Here is a 17,804-nt window from a genome sequence, read left to right as displayed (position 1 = left end):
GGGGGGGGGTCGGGTCCCCCCTTCACCCAGGATGCACAGAGGGGCGCTGCAGCTGCATGGGGCAGCGGATGGGGGCCTGGATGTGGCCGTGGCCTCACGTGCGGTGGCAGCGGGTGGGGGGGGTCGGTTCCACCCTTCACCCAGGATGGGCAGAGTGGAGCAGCAGCCGCATGGTGCAGCGGATGGGGGCCTGAATCCTCCATCCAGGGGTAGCCGCAATGTTAGCTGGGTCGGTGGGGCTAGTGATAGGGCTGCTGTGGGGATGCAGCACTTTATGGGGCCTCCTGGCAGCAGCATGGGTGAGGGGGGGGTGCAAGGCGCACAGTGGTTAGGCGATGCTGTTTGTGTTCGCTGTGTTTCGTCTGTCTTTTTTCCTTACCAGATGCAGAGTGGCGCTGAGGCGGCCATGCTGGACACAGTGCGTTGTGCGCTAGGACTGGCCGCGACAGGAGGGGAACCCGTAGTGACGCCTGCAGCAGGATCAGCGGTTACGGTGCCGGTATTGGCTCCAGGAGGGATGTCAGCGGTGGGAGCAGTGCCCGTGGGCCAGGGGCTCGTTACAGGTCCCGGCGAAGCCGGGCCGGCGCCAGGAGGCAGCGGCGTCGCAATTACAGGTGGGGCCACAGCTACACACACACAGCTTCATACAAACACACATAACACTCCAGTGATAATAGCCACAAATACTTCTGATGCAGGGGCTGTTTCTAGCGTAGGGCCTCTTCAGGAGTTTATGCAGGGGATGCAGCGTTTGATGTCAGTCTTTGAGAAGGCTATGGGGTCACAGCGTGGGGGGCCAGTATCGGCCTGTGGTGCTGGGGCGGTAGGGCCATCTAATGTAGGGGTGACCATGACGACGAATGCAGTAGTGGCAGTGACGCCCACAGTGACGGAGGTAGTTAGCGCAGGGGCAGGTGGAGATTCGGTGGGGTCAGCTAGTGCTGGGTCAGTGACGGGAAACGGGCTAGAGAGCGCAGTGGTGGCAGTGAGTGGGGCGAAAGGTCCGGCGAGCAAGCCAGATGATGCGCCTAAATTGTTGCCAGTTTCGGACGCGGCGTTGGGCAACTTGTACATTTGTTTTGATGGGCCTCTGGGGGGTCATTTAAAACAAGAAGTGAAGGATAAAATATGGAAAAGGGATAATCTAGACATTTTTACGTTGTTGCCTTTAGAGTGCTTTAGTGTTGAGCGTTGGGAAAAGGGGAAGGAACATCGTAAGGAGGAGGATGAAGAGAGGCGCCGCTACCGGCTGATTCCTCGTAATTTTGGGAATTGGCTGCATGCTTTTTCTATTTTAGGTAGTGTCATTGGGGAAAAGCATCCTGAATGGTGCTCGAGGTTGTTTTGTCATCAGGAAACTATATGGGAGGCGTACAATACATATGGGGGGATAGCATGGCTTAGATATGACGAGCAGTTTCGTCAAAGAATGGCTGTGCGATCTTCCCTAGAATGGGGGCATAGGGATATTGGGCTGTGGATGAGGTTAATGACAGCGCCGAAGCCGGCGCCGAAGAGTTCTTACTTTGGTGGGGTGGCGGTGGCTGGGTCACCCTTTCAACCGGGGCCCGACGGAGCCAAGGCTGGAACCCCGTCGGGCAGCGGGAGAAAAGGAGTCTGTTGGAGGTATAATGAGGGTAACTCTACTTGGGGATCATCTTGTACCTTCAAGCACGAGTGCTCTGGATGCGGGGGTCTCAACCACCCCTTGTCACGTTGCTTCAGGAGGAAAGGACAGGGACAGCGGACGGGGGATAGTGCTCACAAAGGGGGTGAGGCTCGGCGTAATGATGCCGTGGCTCGAGAGATATCCAAATAAAGAAAAGGCTTGTTTGTTAATTCAGGGCTTTCAGGATGGGTTTAAGATTCCATTTAAGGAAGGGGAGCCAGCATTTTTTGCAAGGAATCTGAAATCTGCGGAGGAATCCCCAGGGGTGGTTCGGGAAAAGTTGCAGAAGGAGGTTAAGTTGGGTCGTATGTTAGGCCCCTTTGTTAATCCACCGGTTGGGAATTTACGGGTTTCACCACTGGGTGTAGTTCCTAAAAAGGAGGAAGGGAAGTATCGCCTGAATCATCATTTGTTTTACCCGCGGGGGGGGGGGGTTCGGTGAATGATGCTATAGATCCAGCTATGAGTTTGGTTTGTTATACTTCATTTGATGAGGCTGTGAGTTTGGTGAGGGCGGCTAGAGGTGGAGCTTTGATGGCGAAAGCAGACATTGAGGCTGCATTTCGTTTGCTACCTGTACATCCTGAATCAATGCATTTGTTGGGGTGTTATTTTGAAGGGGGTTACTATGTGGATGGCTGTCTGCCGATGGGGTGTTCTATCTCGTGTGCCTATTTTGAGGCGTTTAGTACATTTTTAGAATGGGTGGTTAGGGAACTGTCTGGTGGTGCTGGGGTCATTCACTATTTAGACGATTTTTTGTGTGTAGGCCCGGCAGGGAGTTATCGGTGTCAAGTTTTGTTGTCCACGCTGTCTGAGACATTTGATAGCTTTGGGATGCCTTTGGCGGTAGATAAGACCGAAGGTCCAGCCACGAAATTGTGTTTTTTGGGTATAGAGTTGGATTCGATTACTATGGAGTGTCGTTTGCCAGAGCAGAAGTTGGGGGAGTTGCGCTCTAGTGAGGCGTTAGTGAAGTCGAAGTTGACATTGCGGCAGGTGCAGTCCTTGCTAGGGAGATTAAACTCTGCCTGTCGAATTATGCCCATGGGGCGGGTTTTTTGTCGGAGATTGGCGCAGGCGACGGCTGGTGTTAAGCGGCCGGAACACTTCATTCGGCTGAAAAAAGAGCACAGAGCGGATTTGCGGGTTTGGGACGAGTTTTTGGTTGCCTACAATGGGAGGACATTGTGGCTGGCGGAGCCTGTTTCTAATGCGGAGCTTCAATTATTTACGGATGCTGCAGGTGCCATAGGTTACGGGGCGTTTTTTCAAGGGGAATGGAGTGTGGGGTCTTGGCCTGAGTGGTGGCACGACCAGAGGCTGACGGCTAATTTGTGTCTGCTGGAGTTATTTCCGATTGTGGTGTCCTTGGAATTGTGGGGTAGCCAGTTAGCAAACAGAAGCGTTGTTTTCCATTGTGACAACATGTCAGTGGTTAATGTTATTAACAAACAGACGTCGAGCTCTCCCCCGGTCATTGTGTTGTTGCGGCATCTGGTGTTGCTGTGCCTTCGTTTGAATGTGTATTTTCGGTCGGTACATGTTCCAGGTGTAGATAATGAAGTGGCGGATGCTTTGTCTCGATTGCAGCTGGTCAGGTTCCGGGAGTTGGTTCCGGGGGCGGCGTTGCGGTCGATGCAGTGTCCGGAGCATTTGTGGGAGATGATGCGTTGAAATTATTCCCATGGGTTCAGTTGTCCTTAGCCCCTTCGACTTGGGATTCCTACAAGAAGGTATGGCGTGATTGGTTTATATTGCTTGATGAGTGGTGTGCAGTCGGGGGGTCATCTAGTCGAGAGTCTGTCTTGTTTTTTTTTTTGATGCGACTTTTTGAAAGGAGGGCTTCTGTGGCCGTGGTTCAGAGGACGTTGGCGGCGTTGGCCTTTCTGTTCAAATTAACAGGTGGGGAGGATTCGACTCAGGGATTTTTAATGAAGCAAGCAGTGAAGGGATACAAGAAGGGTCATTATAGGGAGGACTGTAGGAGACCTGTATCTTTTGATCTTTTGAAGGATTTGGTAGGAAAAGTTCGGGAAGTTTGCGTGTCAGAGTACGAGGGCTGTTTGTTTACATTGGCATACTCTTGGGCATTTTTTGGGGCTTTCAGGATAAGTGAGTTGGTGAGCGGAAGCTGCTCTCACAGCGGGGGTATTCAGTTGCGGAATGTGCAATGTGTGGATGGTGAGGTGAGGATTGTGTTGCTGGACACTAAAACGGATCGCTCTGGTCAGGGTTTTTTGGTGCGTTTACGGCGGGTGCCTGGCTTTGTGGGTTGCCCGGTGGAGTGCTTTGAGTCCTTTTTGTCAGTCCGTCCAGCAACAGGGGATGCGTTATTGGTTCACCAGAATGGGAAGGCCTTGTCTAGATTTCAGTTTATTGCAGTTTTTAGAAAGTGTTTGATCACATTCTTTTCGCATTGGAGCTGCGACTGAGGCAGCCAGGTGGGGTTTGTCGGATGCCGATATTAAAAAAATTGGGCGATGGGAGTCTAGGAGGTTTCGTTCTTATGTTAGGCTTTATAGATTAGAGAAATGAAGGTGGGAGTGGTGTGTGTTTTGGCTGTTACGCTTGTTTATTTTTTGATAGGTTTTAAAAGATGTGTCATCTGGATTTTCGGACACTCTTTTATTCATTGGGCGGAAAAGAGGGCTCAGCTACGTTTGGGTGGTAGGTTTCTTGGGCTCGACGGAAATTTGGTAAGTGTGCGTTGCCTTGGTTACAGGGGGCTTAAGTGGGAGGCGGTGCGTGCGAAGTTGCGAATGGCAATTGAAAGATGGGGTGCTCCGGATGTCTTGTTGATTCATGCCGGGGGCAATGACATCGGGAGTTTCCCTATGCGTCAATTGATTAAGGCGATGAAGAGGGATGTGTTGTGGTTTATGAGTGAATATCCGGATGTGTTGTTGATTTGGTCTGAGATGGTGAGAAGGGAGCAATGGAGGAACGCAGTTTCAGTGGCGGCACTGAATCGGACTAGAGTGAAGATCAATAAGTGTTTTGGTAAATTCATCCGTTTGAATGGAGGTTTGATGGTGCGACATGGATTGTTGGAGGCTGATCGCAGCTACACGGGTAAGGATGGTGTGCATTTGACGGATCTTGGGTTGGATGTTTTTAACTACGGTTTGTCTGAGGTTGTCGGTTTTGGTTGGAGGGTGTGGCGGTGCACGGGGTCTTGAGGAGTCAAGACGCCGCGCTGTTTTGGGTGCTTGGCAACAGATAATTTTTATTAGGTAAATTGATGGCATCATTTGTTCTAAAGTCCGGGAGTTTGGAAAAATTGAATTACAGTCTCCTTGAGAGTGTGACCTCAGGAGCTGGATTCTTTTGATATTTGCCACATTCTGCCCTCGCCACTTGCCAGGTTGGTGTGCGGCTTGTGGATTGGTAGGTGTGGTTGTTTACACGCTGAGCGTGAGTTCTGAGCAATGATATTTTACATAACGGTTACCCCGGACTAAGTTGGTTGTCATAATGGACAAGCATTTTCTGTTCTGTTGTCAAGTACTCGGCCACTAAAATTTGACGTTTAATGTATTCAACATATTTTGTAATTTGTTAATATATGTTTAATAAAGTTTATATTTTACAGATTTTCAAAGAATAAATAAAGCTGTGACCAGCACTTTTCCAACAATAAAATGTGTGTGTGTTATTTAGTTGGTTAAGGAGGGTTCCTTTTTCTGCTCTGTGAGCCGTTCCTATGACAGCCCTATCCTGGTCATGGTAAATTTGAAACTGTTCAAGCTTCCTTTTTTTTTAAATGGCTTGAGGTTGCAAAAAGTAGCAATTTAAATTTAGTACTAATAACCACCCATTTTATGCTGATGCCAATTGGCCCAGAGCATGGAAATATTCCTTCTTGATCCTCTAATATGGCATAACTGGACCATGTACCAACAAGAAAAGATGTGATATTATTGCTCTCCAAAAAGGCATCCAGGCCTCTCTTGAACATGTTCAAATTATCAGCCATAACAACCTCCTGCGGGAGAGAGTTCCATAATCTCACTGCTCTTACAGTAAAGAATCCCTGTCTATAGAGATCATAGAACCTCCTCTCCTCTAGGTGTAGAGGATGCCCCCTGTCAATGGTGATGGTAGAACCTCCTCTCCTCTAGGTGTAGAGGATGCCCCCTGTCAATGGTGATGGTAAAACCCCCTCTCCTCTAGGTGTAGAGGATACCTCCTGTCTATAGAGATGGTAGAACCTCCTCTCCTCTAGGTGTAGAGGATGCCCCCTGTCTATGGTGATGGTAGAACCTCCTCTCCTCTAGGTGTAGAGGATGCACCCTGTCTATGGTGATGGTAGAGCCTCCTCTCCTCTAGGTGTAGAGGATGCCCCCTGTCTATGGTGATGGTAGAACTGCCTCTCCTCTAGGTGTAGAGGATGCCCCCTGTCTATGGTAATGGTAGAACCTCTTCTCTTCTAGGTGTAGAGGATGCCCCCTGTCTATGGTGATGGTAGAACCTCCTCTCCTCTAGCTGTAGAAGATGCCCCCTGTCTGTGGTGATGGTAGAACCTCCTCTCCTCTATTCGTAGAGGATGCCCCCTGTCTATGGCGATGGTAGAAGTGTCTCTCCTCTAGGTGTAGAGGATGGCCCCCGTCTATGGTGATGGTAGAACCTCCTCTCCTCTAGGTGTAGAGGATGCCCCTGTCTATGGTGATGGTTATACCTCCTCTACCCTATGAGTAGAAGATGCGTCCTGTCTATGGTGATGGTAGAACCTTTTCTCTAGGTGTAGAGGACGCCCTATGTCTATATCAACCGTAGGTGATGGATGCCCCCTGTCTGCAGTGATGGTAGAAACTCTTCTCCTCTAGGTGTAGAGGATGCCCCCTCTCTATGGTGATGGTAGAACCACCTCTACTCTAGGTGTGAGAATGCCCCTTGTCTATGCTTGATAATGGCTCTGTGGATGAGCTGAAACGTTGCACCTTATTTGCAATGGGTGAATAAAGATCACCTTTACACTTACCAGAGTGCTGCCTCATTGCATTTTTTGGATATCTTCTCTTCTCTAGGTGTAGAGGATGCCCCTGTCTATATCAACCGCTGTTGATAGTTTCCCGCTGTCTATAGTGATGGTAGAACCTCTTCTCTTCTAGCTGTAGAGGATGTCCCCTGTCTATGGTGATGGTAGAACTGCCTCTCCTCTAGGTGTAGAGGATGCTCCCTGTCTGTGTTGATGGTAGAATCTCCTCTCCTCTAGGTGTAGAGGATGCCCTCTGTCTGTGGTGATGGTAGATCCTCCTCTCTTCTAGGCGTAGAAGATGCCCCGTGTATATGGTGATGGTAGAACCACCTCTCCTCTAGGTGTAGAAGATGCCCCCTGCCTATGGTGATGGTAGAGCCGCGTCTCCTCTAGGTGTAGAGAATGCCCCCTGTCTATGGTGATGGTGGGACCCCCTCTCCTCTAGGTGTAGAGGATTCCCCCTGTCTATGGTGATGGTAGAACCTCCTGTCCTCTAGGTGTAGGGGATGCCCCCTGTCTATGTTGATGGTAGAACCTCCTCTCCTCTAGGTGTAGAGGATGCCCCCTGTCTATGTTGATGGTAGAACCTCCTCTCCTCTAGGTGTAGAGGATGCCCCCTGTCTATGGTGATGGTAGAACCTCCTCTCCTCTAGGTGTAGAAGATGCCCCTGTCTATGGTGATGGTAGAACCTCCTCTCCTCTAGGTGTAGAGGATGACCCCTGTCTATGGTGATGGTAGAACCTCCTCTCCTCTAGGTGTAGAGGATGCCTCCTGTCTATGGTGATGGTAGAACCTCCTCACCTCTAGGCGTAGAGGATTCCTCCTGTCTATGGTGATGGTAGAACCACCTCTCCTCTAGGTGTAGAGGATGCCTCCTGTCTATGGCTATGGTAGAAATGCCTCTCCTCTAGGTGTAGAGGATGCCTCCTGTCTATGGTGAGGTAGAACCTCCTCTCCTCTAGGTGTAGAGGATGCCCCATGTCTATGGTGATGGTAGAACCGCCTCTCCTCTAGGTGTAGAGGATGCCCACTGTCTATGGTGAGGTAGAACCTCCTCTCCTCTAGGTGTAGAGGATGCCCACTGTCTATGGTGACGGTAGAACCTCCTCTCCTCTAGTTGTAGAGGATGCCCACTGTCTATGGTGATGGTAGAACCACCTCTCCTCTAGGTGTAGAGGATGCCCCCTGTCTATGGTGAAGGTAGAACCTCCTCTCCTCTAGGTGTAGAGGATGCCTCCTGTCTATGGTAGAAATGCCTCTCCTCTAGGTGTAGAGGATGTCCCCTGTCTATGGTGATGGTAGAACCTCCTCTCCTCTAGGTGTAGAGGATGCCTCCTGTCTATGGTGATGGTAGAACCTCCTCTCCTCTAGGTGTAGAGGATGCCCCTGTCTATAGTGTTGGTAGAACCTCCTCTCCTCTGGGTGTAGAGGATGCCTCCTGTCTATGGTGATGGTAGAACCTCCTCTCCTCTGGGTGTAGAGGATGCCCCTGTCTATAGTGATGGTAGAACCTCCTCTCCTCTGGGTGTAGAGGACGCCCCCGTCTATGGTGATGGTAGAACCCCCTCTACTCTGGTGTAGAGGATGCCCCTGTCTATAGTGATGGTAGAACCTCCTCTCCTCTAGGTGTAGAGGATGCCCCCTGTCTATGGTGATGGTAGAACCTCCTCTCCTCTAGGTGTAGAGAATGCCCCATTGTCCTGGTCACAGGCCTAGGTATAAAAAGATCTTTGGAGAGATCCTTGTACTGCCCGTTCAGGTATTTGTACATTGTAATGATCTGAATAATCCCAAATTTGTAATCTGTCATTGTATTCTAGCCCCCCATTCCCCTAATAATCTTGGCTGCCCATGGCAACCAATTACAGTTCAGCTTTGATTTTACCAGTGCTCATGAATATTTTAAAGGGGAGCTGTGATTGGTTGCCATGGGCAACTAGAAATATTCTGACTTTCAGACAGCTTGTTAAATCTGTCCCAATATTTTATGTGTGGTCTGACCAGGCAGGGGCGGACTGGGAATTTAAAATGGCCCTGGAAAAACCTGTAAAAGCGGCCCCATTTTATGGGCGGAGTCAAGACATCTGGGTGGAGTTATAACCAACAAATTGTTGGTACATATAGAATAACTCAATACAAAATAAAACTACTAAAATACTTTCTCCCATATACAAGCTAACTTCTATAATCCTGCCCCCTACAGGAATATAAATACTATAATACTGCCTCCTATGTACAAGAATATAACTACTATAATACTGCTCCCTATGTACAAGAATATAACTACTATAATACTGCCCCCTATGTACAGGAATATACCTACTATAATACTGCCCCCTATGTACAAGAATATAACTACTATAATACTGCCCCCTATGTACAAGAATATAACTACTATAATACTGCCCCCTATGTACAAGAATATAACTACTATAATACTGCCCCCTATGTACAAGAATATAACTACTATAATACTGCCCCCTATGTACAAGAATATAACTACTATAATACTGCCCCCTATGTACAAGAATATAACTACTATAATACTGCCTCCTATGTACAAGAATATAACTACTATAATACTGCCCCCTATGTACAAGAATATAACTACTATAATACTGCCTCCTACGTACAAGAATATAACTACTATAATACTGCTCCCTATGTACAAGAATATAACTACTATAATACTGCCTCCTACGTACAAGAATATAACTACTATAATACTGCTCCCTATGTACAAGAATATAACTACTATAATACTGCCTCCTATGTACAAGAATATAACTACTATAATACTGCTCCCTATGTACAAGAATATAACTACTATAATACTGCCCCCTATGTACAGGAATATAACTACTATAATACTGCCCCCTATGTACAGGAATATAACTACTATAATACTGCCCCCTATGTACAGGAATATAACTACTATAATACTGCCCCCTATGTACAGGAATATAACTACTATAATACTGCCCCCTATGTACAGGAATATAACTACTATAATACTGCCCCCTATGTACAAGAATATAACTACTATAATACTGCCCCCTATGTACAAGACTATAACTACTATAATACTACCCCTATGTACAAGAATATAACTACTATAATACTGCCCCCTATGTACAAGAATATAACTACTATAATACTGCTCCCTATGTACAGGAATATAACTACTATAATACTGCCCCCTATGTACAAGAATATAACTACCATAATACTGCCCCCTATGTACAAGACTATAACTACTATAATACTACCCCTATGTACAAGAATATAACTACTATAATACTGCCCCCTATGTACAAGAATATAACTACTATAATACTGCCCCTATGTACAAGAATATAACTACTATAATACTGCCCCCTATGTACAGGAATATAACTACTATAATACCGCCCCCTATGTACAGGAATATAACTACTATAATACTGCCCCCTATGTATAGGAATATAACTACTATAATACTGCCCCCTATGTACAGGAATATAACTACTATAATACTGCCCCCTATGTACAAGAATATAACTACTATAATACTGCCCCTATGTACAAGAATATGACTACTATAATACTGACCCCTATGTACAGGAATATAACTACTATAATACTGCCCCCTATGTACAAGAATATAACTACTATAATACTGCCCCCTATGTACAGGAATATAACTACTATAATACTGCCCCCTATGTACAAGAATATAACTACTATAATACTGCCCCCTATGTACAGGAATATAACTACTATAATACCGCCCCTATGTACAAGAATATAACTACTATAATACTGCCCCCTATGTACAAGAATATAACTACTATAATACTGCCCCTATGTACAAGAATATAACTACTATAATACTGCCCCTATGTACAAGAATATAACTACTATAATACTGCCCCCTATGTACAAGAATATAACTACTATAATACTGCCCCCTATGTACAAGAATATAACTACTATAATACTGCCCCCTATGTACAGGAATATAACTACTATAATACCGCCCCTATGTACAAGAATATAACTACTATAATACTGCCCCTATGTACAAGAATATAACTACTATAATACCACCCCCTATGTACAAGAATATAACTACTATAATACTACATATATACACAGAAGCGAACATGAAAAAAATCAGTATTTATCATATACAGCTACAGAAAACACATGAGATCCTCACCTATTGCATCCAATGACATCAGGTGTCGTGTCCTCAGATTGTACTTGTTCCTCTTCTCCATTAGTTCCACCATCTCCTTGTCTCTTCCTCCAGGTACACAGCTTTCCTGCAGAGTTTACCACACAGACGTCTTATGTTCTGCACTTTCCCATTGTCCCTTAACTGTCCCTTCTTCTGCTACCACCTATACTGTGCCCCAAATACTGTAATAGAGCCCCCTGAAATATTAGTACCACACAAATAGTGCCCCATAATGTAACACACTGTAGTGGTAATGACCCCAGCCCGCCCCAGACATGCAGTAAATAGCCCCAGCCCGCCCCGGACATGCAATTAATAGCCCAGCCCGCCCCAGACATGCAATTAATAGCCCCAGCCCGCCCGGACATACAATTAATAGCCCCAGCCCGCCCCGAATATACAATTAATAGCCCCAGCTCGCCCCAGACATACAAATAATAGCCCCTGCCCGCCCTAGCAATAAAATGAATGCCCCAGGCCCCAGCCTGCTTTGCTTATATAATCACTGCCCCATTTATACAATGAATGCCTCCAGTCTAGAATTAAAAAAAAAAAAATCATAATACTCACCTCTTGTTCTTCGGAGGAGGTTTCTTCCTGTCCTCGGTCTTCGCTAGCTTGGTGTAGAGGTGCAGGATAGTGAAGTCACTACCCCGCGCCTCTTATACCCAGCAAGCCGCGGAGCAGCAGGTGGACGGGAGAGCTGACGGCTGACACGGTATGTGTCTGCGCTACTCCGCGCTACACAGGTCACGCAATGACGTCAGTTGCGTGACCTGTGTAGCTGCATACAGTAACACACAGACGCAGAAGCAGCGATGCTGCGCTGCGTCTGTGTGCTAATTAATAGTACCTGCATCGTACGATCGTACGATGCAGGTACTACAGATTAAATCAAAAGTTATGCATAGGCAGTGCGGACCGGCCCGGACCAGCTCCGGACCGGCCCCAGACCGGCCCAGAACCAACCGGCCCACCGGGAAAATTCCCGGTGGGTACAATGACCAGGGATTTGTATAAGGGCAAAACTATGTCCTTAACACGAGAATCTATCCCCCTCCTGCTACATCCCATAATTGTAGTTGGTTTATTAGTAGCTGCCTGGCTCTGGTCACTCTGGACCCCCAAGTCTTTTTCTCCATTAGTTTTACCATCAACACTGGTTGTGCACCCCTGTTCTAGCCCTTTAGTTGAAATGAATGTAGATGCACGTTATGTACATGCTCAGTAGTGAGGCATAAGTTACTGGGAAGGAATGCCAGCATTTATCGCAGCACTGCTAGAGGGACCAGGAAAACAATACTGTAAAGTCAAAGCCAGTGATTATTTTGGTGGAGCTGAAGTCGATATTGGAGTCGGAATTAGGGAAATTGAGGGTTCTGAAGTTTGGCTAACCGGCCCACAGCCCTTCATATTATACTGCTGGTTTGGTCCTGCAGGTGTAGACAGCTGAAGAAATTCTTTGCCCCAGATTCCACTGGGTTGGGTTTTAAAGTTTCATGTATCCACTTGTACTACTGATTTATACAATGATTGTTAACTTAACATTTAGATTCTATGAATGATCTCTCGTGCTTGAAAACTTTAGTATATTGGAAGTGGTCTAGTCCATTTTGTCCTTATCTCCTCTGTGGTCTCCCCGCTAATACTCTTACTTCCTTTCCAATCCATCCATGAGTCTGTTGTCCGGCTCCACTTTTTTCAATTCAGTATAAAATATTAACCAGAATACCATCCAGACCCTGCCCCTCCATACATATCTGACCTATGCAGCTAAGAGCGTCTCACACATATATTCCAGTCCATAACCTGACCCCCCATGTATCTATGACCTACGCAGCCAAGAGGGTACCAAACATAGGGAGTCGTTTATCAATTGTGGTGCAGGGTCCATGTATTTGGCGTATGGATTGTGCTATAATTTAATTGCCTTCCATGGGGCTGGAATTTTTGGACAATTCTATAGGATGTGTATTTGGGTAGATAAGGTTCAGTCTTGTGGGCATAAAGTACCACTTTAAGATGGCATCTATATGTGATGTACAGCGTAGTGTCTGGTATGTCATTTTTAATTCAGCTTTCCATTTTACTTAAAGGTCCAATTTACTTCCAATTTCACTTGAAGGTCTTCTTCCCATTTTATTACGTTGTGAGTCTTGATGAGGTCTGTTCTTTTCCCTATTTTGTTGTAGAAGAAGGAGATTCCTTTTTTCCCTGGCTGCTGTTTATCCAGGAATAAGTTGTGTTACATTTTTGGTGTTGCTTGGTTTAGTGAATTGTATAGGTTTTAAGCCTTACAATTTGCTGAGCTTTGCTGTTTGGAAGGCCTTTGATGGATAGAAGGTATCTGGTGTCTATGGGGCCTATTTAGTAAGGGTCCCGCGGCCACATTTTCATCGGGTTTTCCGACTTTTCGGGGATCGCGGCAGGGAATGGGTCGCATGCGAACAGATTTTTGCACATCAGCACCGGCTTTCATGCGACAGAAATCGGAGGGCAGGCCATCGGACGATCCGACGGATTCGGACTGAGAGCGGGATTTAACATTCAAATTTGTGTCTCAAGCCAAGCACTTACATGCACCAGGAAGAAGAAGGTGAACAGGGAAGCGACACAAGCAGGAAATTGGGCGCACAATCTACATGAATCGCGGCAGAGTTCATCCTCGTCGGACCGTCCGGATCAAGGATCGCGTAGGGACCAAGTAAGTAAATGTGCCCCTATGTGTCCATTTGGGTTGAGGATGTCGCCTATTACTTCCATTACTCTTTGTCTCCATACTTCTAGTTTAAGTTGTTTGGTTTGATTTTCTAGAAAGTTTAGTGTTTTTATTTCTGATCATGTTTTCCCATATTGAGGCATATTTATCAGGACTTCTGTGCCACGCTAGCTTATTGCTAGCACTTGTGACTATTTTTGCCCTCTCCGCCACATTCACGCCAGTGGGGCGTGAAGGGGTGTGAAGGGGGGCCGCGGCTCGCCAGGAGTGGGCCGGCGCAGGGCGTTACTGCCTGGCGTAAAATAAACGCTGCGCAGACCCTTAGTAAATAAACCCCCTTGTGTCCCAGCCAGGCCTGGTCAATAGTGAAAATATCAATTCTTGAATATGCATTGTGATCTTTTTCGGTGTATGTTGTATTCTCCATATGTCGTGAAGTCCAATTTTCCATGAGAATGAGTGGAGCTCGTATGGTTTATGTTTCGTGGAGGAAGTGGAATCAATGTCATGTTGTACTGCAGCGCTGAAGTCACCACAGATTACTAATGATCCTTGTTGTATCTGTCTGACTTTATTATTTTTGTCATAAAACAGTTTTGTCTTTTATTTGGGCCATATAGGTTCAATATTGTATACCTTATTGTTATTAATAACGCCTATTATTATGATGAATCTGCTGTTGGGGTCGTTTATCTGTTGTTCTGTTTTGATGGATAGGTGTGATTTGAATGCAGTTAATTGGCCTCTTTTCTTTCTATTGTATGTTGAGAAGATAATAGTTGGGTACAGATTGTGGTTAATTTTGGGAGGATTTGTAGCTGATATATGTGTTTCTTGTAGGCAGCAAATATCTATGTTATTGCATTTGGCCTCACGCCATACTGATGCTCTTTCATATGGGCTGTTAATTCCCTTTACGTTTAGGGACATTATTTTAATACCCATCTACTTGTTTTTCGTGTGCTTTAACCCTGACTGGTGTATATGGGATGTAATGCTTATGTTTGGTTCTTTCCTATTGTGTCACATGATGTGTGGGCAGGAGGCAACAAAAACATTTTAACAAAAATACATTTAGTTCTGCATCTATCTTTCAGCATTACAAGCAGGGCCGGATTAAGGTTGGTGGGGGCCCCTGGGCGAAAAAGCTGGTGGGGGCCCCTGAAAAATGTACTTGTTAAGCTAACCTTTAATTAATGAAACTGAGCTTCTGCAGAACCTAATCATACACACTTCACTAGGTGAAGAATATAATAATACATTGTATAATCAGTACCTCGAAGTACTACATGACTCAGCTGCTACAAAACATCACATTACTCCAGGAAAGCCTCATAATACAGACCTCAGTTTGTCTGTGTTGGATAATAACAGTGCTGTTGCCAGTAATAGTCTTCAAACAGAGACACTGGGGCACATTTACTAAGGGTCCGAATCGGGCATTACCGTCGGGTTTTCCAAATTTTAGCGTTTTGCGCCGAATTGCCCCGGGTTTTTGGCACACGTGATCGGATTGTGTCGCATCGGAGACGGCTTGCATGCAACGGAAATTGGGGGACGTGGCCGTCAGAAAACCCGGTTTCTGTAGAGGGCTGGTTTTCTGTCTAACAATTTATACTTCCTAGAGAGAGCATTAAATATTCCATGCCGTGCACTAGTGATTATAATTATTTTTTTACTACTTATTTGACCCCCCCCACCAAGTGTACTTTTACATTTAGAGGTCTGATCATTCCTACCACATACTGCAATACTATGGAGAATTTCCTAGGGATCTATAACAATGTGCTCTGGCACAGTGTAATAGATCCTGCCGAATGGCAGGTGCCAAGGGAACAGATTGTCGCTCCCCATTGATGTCACAGGGAACGACGATCGAACCAAAATGGTGGGATTTTGGCAGCAGGTAAATGGTTAATACACTCAATGGGGCAGATTTACTTACCCGGGGTCCCATCGTGCATTGTCTGACGAGGATTTGGGTCCGGCGCAATTCACTAAGATCTTGCGTCGGAGTTCCTGCTTGTGTCGCTGCTGCGCTGAGGTCCGCCGGAGTTCTCCTGCTTCTTCCTGATGCATGTGAGTGCTGATCTTGCGACACATTTCCTTTTTTAAATTCCGCGGTTTGTCCGAATCCGTCAGGTTGTCCAACAGCCACGCCCCCCGATTTCTGTCGCGTGCAGACCCTTAGTAAATGAGCCCCAATGAGTGCTAGTGAGGGTTTTGGCTACATTCATCCTTAACGCATTATGGTGTACATGTACGTCCTAATGCCTTAAAGGGGTTGTCCGAGAGTAATGAAAAAAAAACTAAAGGTGGCCGGAGGGTGCTGCTTAAAAAAATAAAGATCTACTTGCCTTCCGGCGCTGTCGCTCTGGTCCGGGCGCCAAGTAAACAAACATGGCCGTTGGAGCAGCGCTGGACTCAGCTTCCGGCCGGACCCGACAACCTTCCGGCCCCCATACACAGTGCTGTGAATAGGGACGAATAGGCGTGGCCGGTCACGGCCGGCCGGAAGCTAAGTCCAGCGCTTCTCCTGCGGCCATGTTTGTTTATTACTCTCAGACAACCCCTTTAAGGGGTTAAAATCACAGATCCTGACTGCGTGTGCTGGCCTGTGGGGTAGAATAAGTGAAGGGGTCTATGGAGGGTGGGTTTTACTCAAGTACACAGGTTTACATAGCAAATGCTGCCAAAATAAAATAAAGAAGGTTTACAAGACAGCAGCCACTGCGTACCAGGCAACAAGTGGTTAAGAGTGTGAGAGCAGAGACCGGGGGAAGGGAGCGCTTATCACTTATCTGATCCTGTGCTAGAGAAGTGCAACACCCTCATGCAAGGCAGAGGAGTGGTTGCGAATACGTCCCACCATGTAGCTTGCAGCCTGTGAAGGGTCTGATCAACCCCACAGCAGGTCACTACATAACAAACACCTCACATAGATGGGCATTGCAGTGGTAGATCCTGCCTGGTAAGGCAGGAGTTAATTGTTTGATGTGATGTCAGATGTGTCATCCAATCACATGTGTTATTCCAATATGTCTGTGAGCTGAGATGTAATTGGAGGAGCAGCCACCACCTGACCAGGGGAAGTAACAAAACCCCTGGGCTAGAAACTTCCAGATCAGTGCAGGAGCCCGGCTCCCTGCCTGCCGGCAGGAGAAGTTAGTTCTCTCTTAGAAGAGAGTTCAGTTCCAGTCAGACTAGAGAGTCTGAGGACTCAGTGCAGCTAGCACACCAGACTGTAGTTAGACAGAGAGAGAGGAAAGGGATATCATCCTACCTTCAAGGGTGATACCTGAAGCTACACAGGACAAGCTGAAGCATCCTTCCAGGACACAGCTACCTCCCAGCCTGCCCTTGCATCCAGGCTGATGATTTACCTCCTGTGGCTCCCTCCAGCTGCACCTCAGCACTCCCCCATTTTGTTAAGGCACGTTGCTGCAGTTCCTGTCGGTTCCAATAAAGAACTGTAAGTTGTTTTTGTTCAACGTCTGCCTCCGTCTGGTCCCTGCTACTACAGGGCACCCTGTCCACCACACAGAGACTCATACTCTAGACACCAAAGGGTTGCCCCAGGGAGATCCGCTATAGCAGCCTCTCCCTCATCATTTCTTGCACATACCACCTGCTGGAGACCTGCCAGGCTGTAGGACAGCCCTCCGGTTCCCCATACCAAGCACCGTGACAATAGCGTGCCTAGGCCGCAACCGCCAGCCACTCAGGTACTGCGGGCCCCGGCTGTCTCTAGGCCCCGGTGGGGGATATTGCAGAAGTTACAGGTCAGACACTGCAGCGCTGTACAGGCTCCTCTTCACACACTGCAGGCAGCCTTCATCTTCACTCTGAGCCACCCGTTGCTACTTACAAGGGGAGAAGGGATTGCGGGATGCGCTCCTGCTGCTGCTCTGCCATAAAGCTCATTTGTATTGCTGTCCTGTGAAGGGCCGATATATATGAGCGCATAGATTACGTGTAGGGGAGAATAGAGGGGTATGGTGGAGGCCCCTCTTCACCCCATCAACCCAATCTGAGAATGTGCCATTAATGACGACCCTCTGTTTTCTATCACTTAGCTAAATACTTTCCCAAAATACACAGATTTTCCCCTATTCCCAGCAGTCTCATTTTATATACCAATCTTTTATGCTGCACTTTGTCAAATGCCTTTGAAAAGTTCAGATATACAACATCCACAGCGTCCCCCAGATC

At 46.9% G+C, this 17,804-nt stretch overlaps 1 protein-coding gene across 4 annotated transcripts in view; it reads left to right on the top strand.

The window, feature by feature from the left end:
• Positions 1-17,804, top strand: part of LOC140105681 (C-type lectin domain family 2 member D-like) — a 92,705-nt gene that overhangs the window by 20,485 nt on the left and 54,416 nt on the right. The window contains exon 1 of one of the 4 annotated variants that reach the window (XM_072129695.1): positions 313-614. The exons of 1 other annotated variant lie outside the window; for it this stretch is intronic. The gene's annotated coding sequence lies outside the window, so the exon portion shown is untranslated. Of the gene's footprint in view, positions 1-312; positions 615-16,707; positions 17,065-17,804 lie in introns of those variants that run through there. 2 more of the 4 variants (XM_072129692.1, XM_072129694.1) reach the window with 2 other exon arrangements.

Source organism: Engystomops pustulosus, chromosome 11 (assembly GCF_040894005.1).
Source record: "Engystomops pustulosus chromosome 11, aEngPut4.maternal, whole genome shotgun sequence".
Taxonomy (NCBI): domain Eukaryota; kingdom Metazoa; phylum Chordata; class Amphibia; order Anura; family Leptodactylidae; genus Engystomops; species Engystomops pustulosus.
Note: the sequence above shows the minus strand (reverse complement) of the source record. Positions and strands in the feature narration are given on the sequence as shown.